This window comes from Miscanthus floridulus, chromosome 1 (assembly GCF_019320115.1).
Source record: "Miscanthus floridulus cultivar M001 chromosome 1, ASM1932011v1, whole genome shotgun sequence".
NCBI lineage: Eukaryota > Viridiplantae > Streptophyta > Magnoliopsida > Poales > Poaceae > Miscanthus > Miscanthus floridulus.
Window position 1 is genome coordinate 92,292,208 of NC_089580.1, and position 11,586 is coordinate 92,303,793.

The 11,586-nt window shown below is 47.5% G+C and overlaps 1 pseudogene; it reads left to right on the forward strand.

Annotated features, from left to right (window-relative positions):
• The first annotated feature begins 5,766 nt into the window (after positions 1-5,766).
• On the forward strand, positions 5,767-9,675 carry LOC136460286 (zinc finger BED domain-containing protein RICESLEEPER 2-like; annotated as a pseudogene).
• The last annotated feature ends 1,911 nt before the right edge of the window (positions 9,676-11,586 follow it).

Consider the following 11,586-nt stretch of genomic DNA (forward strand, 5'->3'; position numbering starts at 1 on the left):
TGACTGTGGTCACGGTTGTCGTAGCGCCGTTCTTCGCGGCGATCATCATGGCGACGTAGTCTTGTGGTCGAGGTGGTCGGAGCTTGACGGAGCCGCTCGAGACGTGGTCGACGTGGTCAGAGCTCGGCGGAGCCGCTCGAGACGTGGTCCGTGGTCGACGTGGTCGGAGCTCGGTGGAGCCGCTCGGGATGTGGTCGACGTAGTCGGAGATCTTCCTTGCTTGCGTGAAGATTACGGAGTAGCCTGATGAAGTCCACCACGTGGGGAGAGGTACATGCAGATGTTTGCATGCCTGATAGATGCATCCTTGCATGTATACATGTATATAAACCTCAACGTTTAATTAGCTTGCATGATCCTGTAGTTCCAATAATTCACCGCGAGCAAGGAAGATATGGTCGGAGCTCGGCGGAGCCGCTCGGGACGTGGTCGAGGTGGTCTGATGGTCGGAGCTCGGTGGAGCCGCTCGGGACGTGGTCGAGGTGGTCTGATGGTCGGAGCTCGGCGGAGCCGAGCGGGATGTGGTCGATGTGGTCGGCGGTGTCGCTCGGGACGTTCGCTTAGCAGCTTGGTGCGTAGAAGAATTGATCTTGAATCGCTTCCACGGCTGCGGCGTTGCGTGTGTTGATCGGCATCGAGCAGTAGCCCGTGCACGCGATCGCGAAGGCAATGATGCAAGTATATACAAGTCGATCCCCTTGCATGTCTGTCGGTTGCACGTGGAAGCTACAATTAGCTCGCATGGTGGTGTAGATGCATTCGTACTCCTCCATGCAAAACCATCCTTGTTTGCTTGATACGTGACTCTGAAAGCTAGCTTGCATGGCCTTGCAGATCGGACGTGGCCTTTGGTTCAATGAATCTGATCAGTCGGCTCGGTTGTTTCCGGGACGTGGAGGAGCGTGTTGCCAGCTGTCGTTGAGGCTGGTAGTCGCCTCTCATAGATGGATCACGGTGACATGTTACGCGACACGTAGATGGATCTTCTGGCTTTTCTGCAAGATTGGTTGATAACACGCCGCCATGATTCGTAGTCTCGGGATGTTGAGCCCGTAGGGCTGTTGAAGGGTGATCTTGAGATCCCATCTGATTCGCCGGAAGATCAGCACGCACAACCCCTAGAGGGGACCCCTACCTGGCGCGCCACTGTCGACGAAATATAGTCGGCAGTCCACCGAGGGGGGTGCCCATGGTGGTAGATTATCGGTAGACGGTGCGTGTAATCAGGAACCAGATGGTGACACAAGGCGCAGAGACAGCGATTTAGACAGGTTCAGGCCATCTGGTCGACGTAATACCCTACGTCCTGTGTCTTTGGTGTATTGTATTGAGATGTATACAGATTAACCTCTTTGGATCTGTCCTCTAGGGGACCCTTGTCTCTCCTTATATACTCCGAAGAGACAAGGTTACAAGTAAAGTATCCAATTTGGTACTATTACAATATCTAGTACAACTTGTAATCTTGCTATGCACGCCTTGATCTTACAGGCCGGGCCACCTCGGATGGTGCGGCCCATGTACCATCTTGTGGTACCCGGGGGCATATCCCCCACAGTGACTAACACGCTAATCTGATGCAACACGAGGCATGCAGAGGATCTGACCCCGCCCATCCAAACTGACGAACAGTAGGGGGCTAGTCCTGAGGCGGAGGCAATGACGGTGGCTCCCATCCCGGAGTCCCTGAGTGCTCGATAGTCGACGGAGGAGTCAAACACCACTGTTAGTGGTCTTAGTGGTGGCGAGAGGCTAGGGTCGATGGCGGATGGGTTGGCGACGATGCCTAGGGCAACAGCAAGAACCATCGAGTCTTCAGCGGCGAATGCAGGAGATGCCGATGCCACGCCTGAGTCTAGGGCGGCAAAGCCGGTGGCGCCCGAGGAGCAAACAACACCCCCTTGGTGTTGCAGGGTGTGGTCAAACCTGCTGTTCGGCCATGGAGCCCCCCGATGGTGCCTCTAGCCACGGAGGAGGAGGACGAGGTGGAAGAGATCGAACGTGAGGAATCTCGACCCCAAGCTGTCCGAATCCTCCGCCGACGCGGCAATGAGGTGGTGGTTATTGAGGAGGAGGACGCCACCAGGGAGCTGAGGAGACTGGAGTCTGCCCTTGCCGGAGTGATGACACAAATCGAGGTCAGTACTGCATCTGTAATGTTCATCTTTGACATTGGAAATTGTTCTTCTTCATAATATTGGCATTTTTGCAGGGGATAACTCAAACTGCCAAGCAGCGGTGCCATCTGGTAAAGAGGATGGAGCCCCTCACCGAGGAGAATGAAAAACTCAAGGAGGCGATGAACCTTATGGAGAAAAACATCTAGAGGCCCTAGCGCAAATGAGACCTTGCTGAGTCCAACACACGGGACCTAGAGTACTAGAAGGGCATCCTATCTGAGCAGCTGGCAACAGTGTTTGAGCAGCTATGTGGCAAGTCTGAGCAGCTAGCCACGGTCTTCAAGTAGCTAGAGCAGAAGTCCGAGCAGCTCAGGAACATATCTGAGCAGAAAGCAGGTATGGCATATCGGCGAATGTGCTTTGTATTGTTGAATAGCCACATTTTTTGTGATGACTATTGTGCTTGTAGAGCAAGATGCGGAGCTCGGCTAGCTACGCCAAGCCATCGAGCAACTCTGAGAGGAGAAGGTGAAGGAGTCAGGGTGTGCGGATAAACTGGCCGAGGAGCTAAAAGGTGATTACTTCCTGGGCGGAGTTACTGTTGAAGTAGTTTCCTTGCTTCATGGAACCTTGCAATGCTTGCAGACTACTATTGGAGGGTCACAACATAGTTTGATGTGCTGAAGCAGGAGGCCAACACCCAGCGAAATAGGCTCAACGCTATGGTTGCTGGAATCAAATTGGTGCTCGACTACGTTGACCTAGAGGTGGCTCCTTAGCCTAATGATAGGCCGCCGCGTCCAGACACCATCATCGAGAGGTGCAAGGCGGCGTGGGAGAACTTCAAGAGCTTCAATCGTGACACCATTGTTACCGTTGTTGCTCACACCCTTGCGGTGGCCCGGTCCCACCACCCAGCCATGGACCTTTAGGCGATAGGGGTCAGATTCACTGGAGGGATGGGTGAGGTGGAGCACCAGCAGCTAGAGGATGAGGTGGAGGACATAGCGAAGAAGCTGGCCAGCGACATTGACATGTTCGGCGAGACGGACGGTCATGGCGAAGCTTGATGATCTGCTTGGAGAGTAATGCTGTATTAACTGGAGAGAGTAGTTAGAATGCACAAGGGCACAAACAGACATTTATGTGTATGTATAAATGTTGTAAAGTAACAAGTGCATGTTTTATGCAGTTTGCTAGTAGCGCGGTGAAAAATTGTTGTAGTGTTAACCCTAATGCAATTATACATAGTATAAGTAGCGTCCGAGCAGTTAGTTCGTTACTGAACTCTTTGGCCTTAGCTAGCTCATAGTCCATAACGTCGAGCGCGGAGCCCGTGCATGTGTAGGAAGAACAGGCGTGACCAAGGAACCGCAATCGACCACCCATAATGTAGAGCCCAAAGCCCATAGCACGTGTAGGGAGAGATCGGAGATTGGGTCTTTTCCATAGAGAATAGAACAGAACGTGTGCTGCTCGGTGGTTGGCAAAATAACTTGGAGATATACGTAGTATTAGTGGCGTCTGAGCAGTTAGTTCTCTACTATGCTCTGGGCCTTGGCTAGCCCATAGTCCATAACATCGAGCGTGGAGCCTGTGCATGTGTAGGAGGAATAGGCATGACCAAGGAACTGTAGCCGACCAACCATAATGCACAGCGCGGAGCCCGTAGCATGTGTAGGGAGAGATCGGAGACTGGGTCTTCTCCATAGAGTGTAGAACAAGACGTGTGCTACTTGGCGTTCGGCAAAATAACTTAGAGATTTGGAGAAACGTGGTCGGTGATTTAGAGAAACCTGCTTGGCAAAATACATTGGAGATTTGGAGAAACATGGTCAGCGATTTGGAGAAACCTGCTTGGCGAAACACGTTGGAGATTTGGAGAAACATGACAGAGCAGTTATGGCGATCTTGTACTAGAGTTCGTTAAGGAGTAGCTTAGAGCTCGGCGACCGTAAGTGGAGATTAAATTGTAATGGAGAAAAAATGGAGACAAATTATGGCGACCAAAACTTTATTCATCATGAAGTGGAGAATACATATCTAGAGCGTTTCAAGGATAGAAACATATAAGGTGCTCGATGTGCCATGAGTTGGGGACATCGATTCCGTCTAAGTCACGTAGGCGATAAGACCCTGGTCGGGTAAAATCTTTGACAACATAAGGCCTTTCCTAGGGGGAGGAGAGCTTATGCATCCTTTCGGTTTTTTATTTTATGTGGAGAACGAGGTCGCCAATAGCAAATGAATGACCTTTGATGTTGTGGTTGTAGTACCTCTACAAGCCTTCTAGATATTTGGCTATGCGGACGCAGGTGATCAGGCATTCCTCCTCGGCCCTATCGATGTCCTCTGTCCGAACAGCTGTGGCTTGCTCTTCATCATAATTTTCCACCCTAAGTGCTCGGAAGGCAATATCCGCTGGTAGTATGGCTTCTGAGCTGTAGACCAAGAAATATGGAGACACACCGGTGCTATGACTAGCTTGAGTGTGCAGTCCTCAGACCATAGCTGGTAACTCTTTGAGCCACCTGACCGGATTCTTTTCTTCTTTCTGATATAGCCTCTTTTTTAGGGCATCAAGGATCATGCCGTTAGACCTTTCGACCTGGCCGTTGGCTCTGGGATGGGCAATAGAGACGTATTTGACGGAGATGCACCGGTCTTCATAGAAGTCCCAAAAATGATGACCAGTGAATGTGGTTCCAAGGTCGGTGATAATGCTATTCGGGAGACCAAATCTATGGATGATATTTTCGAAGAACTTGACTGCTTTCTTTGCAGTAGCCAAAACAAGCGATTTGTACTCAATCCACTTGGAGAACTTGTCGATGGTGATGTACATGTACCGGAAACCACCTAGCACTGGCTTAAAAGGCCTGATCATGTCCAATCCCCAACATGCAAAAAGCCAGGAAGATGGGATGGTCTATAGTTCTTGTGCTGGCACATGTATTTGCTTGATGAAAAATTGACATCCTTCACAACATTGGATGAGGTCTTCTGCATCGGAGATGGCCATGGGCCAGTAAAAACCAGTTAGGAAAGCTTTACCGACCAGGTTTCTCGAGGTCGCATGATTGCCACAGGAACTAGAGTGAATTTCGAGAAGTGGCTTCACTCCTTCTTGGGTGATGCATTTCTATAGTATCCCTTCCTTGGCACTTTTCCTCATCAAGTTGCCATCCACCAGTATGTAATGCTTGCTTCGACAGATTAGACATTTAGTTTTAGTCTTGTCGACGGGTACTTCGGCGTTGGTGAGGTACTTGATGAACTGTTCCCTCCAATCGGCGACCGGCGAAGGTACCATAAGTACCAGCTGCTCAGCGGGGGGAATTTCTTGAACTTCCTTCTCTTCCTTAATGGATGGCACCAAAAGATCTTGAACGACAACCCCTGATGGAATCACGATGCGAGAGGAGCCTAACTTGGATAGGTGGTCGGCGAGCTGATTTTGATCTCATACCACATGGTGGTACTCGATACCGTATAACTTCCCTTCAAGCTTCCTGATTTTGGCGCAGTATGCATCCATCTTTTCACTAGAGCAGGACCAGTCTTTGTTGAGTTGGTTGATGACTAGTGCGGAATCCCCATATACCATGAGATGTTTGACGCCGAGCTCGACGGCTATGCAGAGTCCATGGAGACATGCTTCATATTTGGTGGCATTGTTGGAGGCCAGAAAATGTATCTGGAGAACATATCAGAGCTTATTCTTGGTCGATGTAATGAACAAAATGCCCACACCAGCACCGTTGATGTTGAGGGCGCTGTCAAAGTACATCACCCAGTGCTCGGGGCAAGTAGCGGCGATGGGCTCTTGAATCTCGGTCCACTCGGCGATGAAATTAGCGAGCGCCTAAGACTTGATGGTAGGCCTGCTTCAGAATTTGATGGAGTAAGTGCCGAGCTCGATAGCCCACTTGATGATGCGGCCATTGGACTCTTTGTTGCGGAGAATGTCCCCTAGAGGGAACCCGATGACCACGGCGATCTTGTAATACTCGAAGTTGTGGCGGAGCTTGCGCGACGTAATCAGAATGGCGTATAGCAGCTTTTGGACCTGAGGATACCGAGTCTTGGGCTCATTAAGGACCTCGCTGATGAAGTATACCGGACATTGCACCATATAGTCATGCCTGGCCTCCTCACGTTCGACGACGATAGCTGTGCTAATGACACAAGAAGTGGTGGTGATGTAGATCAGGAGAGTTTCGTCTAGCCTTGGTGCCGTCATGATCGGAGGCTTTGTTAGGAACAACTTCAGCTACTCGAAAGCTGTGTCCATGCTCGGAGGCCTTAAGGAGTTTCAAGAATGGAAGTCCCTTTTTGTTGAGGCACGTTATGAAGCGGCTTAAAGCAGCTAAGCAGCCTGTAAGCTTCTGTATATCTAAAGCTAGACGGAAAACTCGAAGCTTGTTAGCTCGCTCGACTCGTGGCTAGCTCGGCTCAGCTTGACTCGGCTCGTTAGGATAATGAGCCAAGCCGAGCCTAGGTTTTAGCTCATTAGTATAACGAGCCAAGCTGAGCTAGCTCGGAAGCTACTCGCGAGCTCAACGAGCTGCGTTTCTAGGAAAGGAAGTCTACAGGCCGCATTACCGCAGTCCATAGCCCACAGGCCCCTAGCCCATGGCCCATGCGCACATCGGCACATAACAGAACAAAACCCTAAGCCTCCTTAGGGGCTCACCGCTCATGCACCGTCGCAAGCTCGCGACTGTAGCAGGGCCAGCACACTACCGCGGCGACGATGGGGTGAGCGAGACACCCGACGCCATGACTGCAAGTTAGGCGGCCGCGACCAGCACCTCTCCATCTGCGAGCAGGTCTGGTTCTGGTCCTCACTCAATCACTCCTCTCTCCTTTTTCCTCTAGATCTTCCTCTGCCGATTGCCGAACTGCTACTAACCTGCTGACTGCTGTGCTCCAGGCCCTCAGCCACGGCCATGGAGGGCGAGAATAGTGCATCGCTGTGTCCTCCAAGTTTGGAGTCAAGGAGTAAGCTTTGTGGACGACAAACTAGCACTCGGTCTTCATCGAATCCCACTCTATCCATGGACGTGGTGGTATGTTATCTAGTTTCCATATACTAGTTCGTACAGTACAGATTTGAAAGTTGAATTTGCTTGATTCATTGATTGGTCCATAGTTATAGGAATCATTGCTATCTAGATTATTTAATTATTGCTATCCAGATAATGAATTTATCCCCAAAAATGAAGAATGTCATACTTTATTTTTAATGAAATAGCAATGATTTAGCTATACATTAATACATGTATGTTTCTTTGTGCAGCCATTGGAGAAAGTTTTAGAAGATGAGGAGGACGATGATAACAGCTTCGACCATAGGGATGATATGTCTAAAAGCCTACCTATAGTTGATGGTGGAAGTGGAAGCCAGAGGGGTGATGAGGTTGATGATGGCACATCAAAGGCTAAGAAGGCAAAGACAAGAGGGAAAAAAGCTGGTGTTACATTGTCTCCCATGTGCAAGATAGCAAGAGGCAAAAGGGCTAATTGCTGGAAACATTTTAAGGTTGTCAATGTCCCATCCAAGAAGGAGAGGGGTGTCATGGAGACAAAGGCAAAGTGTAAGTTCTGCTATAGGAGTTATGTGTACCATCCAAGTGGTGCTACAACAACTCTGAACCAGCACCTGGCTAATTGCACACAATATCAGAACAAGTTGGCAAAGGCTAAAGCTCAAGGTACACTAAACTTTGGTCCAGATGATGGCAATTCTCTTGTTGTTAATCCTACTGAATATGATCATGAGCACACTAGAGAATTGATTGCCAAGATGATAATTGCTCATGAGTATTCATTTAGGATGGTAGAGCATAAATGGTTTAATATCTTGATGAAATGGATGAATGGTAACTATGAATTTATTGGTAGGAAGTCTATAAAAAATGAATGCATGAGGGTTTATTAATCTAAAAAAACCAAACTCAAGAGGAGTCTGAAAGAGGCAGAATCAATAAGTTTAACCACTGATTTATGGACACCTAATCAAAACCTTCAGTACATGTGTTTGGTGGCACATTATATAGATGAGAATTGGGTTTTGCAATGCCGTGTCTTGAACTTTATCGAGGTGGATCCTCCCTACACTGGTATTGTCATAGCTCAGGCTATTTTTTGAGTGTATGGTAGAATGGAAAATAGAAGACAAGGTCACAACAATAACTCTTGATAATGCTATAAACAATGATACGGCTGTTACAAATTTGAAGGCAAAGCTTCTTGCTAGAAAGAATTTAGTATTTGATCCTAATTACTTTCATATTCGTTGTGCTACTCACATAGTCAATTTGGTTGTTAATGATGGCCTCCAACCAATAGATAATTTGATAACTTGCTTGAGGAACACAGTGAAATACTTTAAGAGGTCTCCATCTCGCATGTATAAGTTTGTGGAAGTATGCAACAATTATTCTGTCAAAGTAGGAAGAGGTTTAGCTTTGGATGTTAAAACAAGGTGGAATTCAACTTTTAAAATGCTAGATACGTGCATTGCCTATAAGGATGCATTTGGTTATTACGAAGACATAGACACCAGCTATGTTTGGAAACCTTCAGATTCAGATTGGGTATTGTTTGGAAAAATTAGGCCAATATTAGGAACAATGGCAGAGGCCACCACTGCATTTTCTGGGTCACTCTATCCAACTGCCAATTGTTTCTATCCTTACATAGTGAAAGTTAAGAGAGCATTGATAGGAGCGCAGCAATCTGGAGATACATATTTGATGAGTATGGCTACTGCTATGTTGGAGAAATTTGATAAATATTGGGAGGAGAAGAACAATGTTATGGTTATTGCTACAATTCTTGACCCTAGGTTCAAGATGAGGTACATTAAATGGTGTTTTGCACAGATTTTTGACCCTGTTTGGTGTGAAATTGAGATTAATGACATCAACCAAGAGTTGGAAAGGCTCTATAACAAGTATGAGATATTAAATCAGCAAAAGATGGGTGACAATGGCACGAGCAGGCAATCAACCTTAGCTTCACTTGATACAACCAGCTCAATGGCTTCTATTGCAAGTGATTTCCAGTCATTTTTGCAATCTAGTGTTACAGAAAGTTCAAAATCTGAGCTGCTGATTTATCTAGATGAACCAAATGAGCCCATAGATAACAAGCATTTCAACTTACTTAGATATTGGAATGTGAACTGTCATAGATTTCCAGTTGTGTCTAGCTTGGCAAAGAGGTTCTTGGCTGTTCCAGTGAGCAGTGTATCATCAGAGTGCACCTTCAGTAATGCAGGTTGAGTTCTTGATGACTACAGAAGCTCTTTAAAGCTGGCCACAGTTTAGGCATTAGTGTGTGCATCTAGCTGGATAAGGGGCACTTATGATGACAACAATCATCCTCTCGTGGTATGGATTCATATATATAAGTATATACCTTGTTCTCTCTATTCAACTTTGTTTGTCTTGTGACATGCTAATATTTTTTCTATTTTTAGGTTGGAGATGATGAAGATGATGTCGAATCTATTGAATTCCCAAAATGCATGGTGTCCAGCAATTAGTGTCTAGTGGGGTACATGTGCTCAGTTTGTGCATTCTTTTTTTTCTTGTTGCTTATCATCTTGTTAACACAGTGTTGTTTGTTGTACTGTTATTGACCTATAGGAAAGGGGGAAGGACTGAACGAGGGACATTTTGCCATGGAGAAGTCTTAACTGACCATGCCTTTTGTGTGTTTGCATGGAAATATAGAATGATGGAACTTCAACAATGTGTCATTCTGCTATGTTAACTTATGTTATGTACTTATGTTTATGCGCCCTTCCTATCTAGCTGATGTCGTACTTTGCAATTTGCATGGATGAATATGTGATGAGACATGGACGATGGACCTAATTTGTACTCTATTGCATGTGTATGCATATGATGCTTGTTGCTAGCATGTATGATGGATAAATATGTGGTGTATCATGTATGACTCATTGAAATGTATGGTAGTCTTCATTTTACATTTTTTTGTCCCTGGCTCATGAGCCAAACGAGCTAGCTCAAGCTTTTTCCCGAGCCATGTCGAGCTAGTTTTTTATCTCGTTAGGTATAACGAGCCGAGCTGAGCCAGCTCGTTATCCTACCGAGCCAGGCCGAGCCGAGCCGAACCAAGCTGAGCCAGCTCGATGTCCAGCTTTATGTATATCCTTGATGCATGTTGGCCATTTCATGTTGGTGATGGCGGAGACCTTGTCGGGGTTGGGTTCGATGCCACGTGCGCTGACGATGTAGCCCAGAAGTATATCGGATGGAACTCCAAAGATGCACTTTGAAGGGTTCAGCTTCCATCGGTACCTTTTTAGGTTGGCGAACGTTTCTTCAAGGTCGGTGATAAGATTGTCGGTAGTCTTAGACTTGACAACCACATCATCGATGTAAGCTTCGACATTGCGGCCGATCTATTGATCGAGGCACATCTGGATGGCCCTTTGATAGGTCGCCTCGACATTCTTGAGTCCGAATGACATGGTGGTGTAGCAGTACGCACCAAAAGGCGTGATGAATGATGTCTTGATCTGGTCTTCTTCCTTGAGGGATATATGGTGATAACCGGAGTAATAGTCGAGGAAGGAGAGCAGTTCACAGCCGGTGGTGGAGTCTACAACCTCGTCTATCCGAGGTAGACCGAAGGGGTCTTTAGGGCAGTGTTTGTTAAGATCAGCGTAATCAACACATATTCTTCATTCTTTATTCTTTTTTGAGCGAGAACAGGGTTTGCTAGCCACTCAGGGTGATACACTTCTTTTATGAATCTGGCAGCTAGGAGCCATTTTATTTCTACCCTAATAGCCTTCTTCTTGTTTGGCGCGAATCGATGGAATTTCTGCTTGATCGGTTTGGCAGTTGACGAGACATTCAAGGAGTGCTCGATCTTCTCCCGCAGTACCCCCGGCATGTCTGTAGGTTTCCAAGCAAACACGTCGGTGTTGGCACATAGGAAGGAGATGAGTGCACTTTCCTATTTTGGGTTGAGGTGAGCCCCAATATTCATGGTCTTGGAGGGGTCGTCGAGGCCGAGGCCGACCTCCTTGGTTTCCTTGGACTTGGTAGAGGCGCGAGGAGGCTCCAGCAATGGGATCTCTAGGTCATCGGGGGGCACCGTGTTGTTGTCGGTGACCACACTAGCCATCTCAATGGAGAGGTCGGTGGATTTGGCGAGGGTGAGACTCTCTGTCTCGCAGGCATAGGCATTGGAGAGGTTGGCCCATAAGGCTAGAACTCCTACAGGCGAAGGCATCTTCAGCACCAGATAAGTGTAGTGCGGTACAGCCATGAACTTGGCTAGAGCTAGCTGACCAAGTATGGCGTGGTAGGTGGTGTTGAAGTCGGTGACGTAGAAGTTGATGTGCTAGACGCGGTAGCTGCTTGCCATACCGAACTATACTGGTTGGATGCCCTACCAGGTACCACACCCTAGAAGGAGG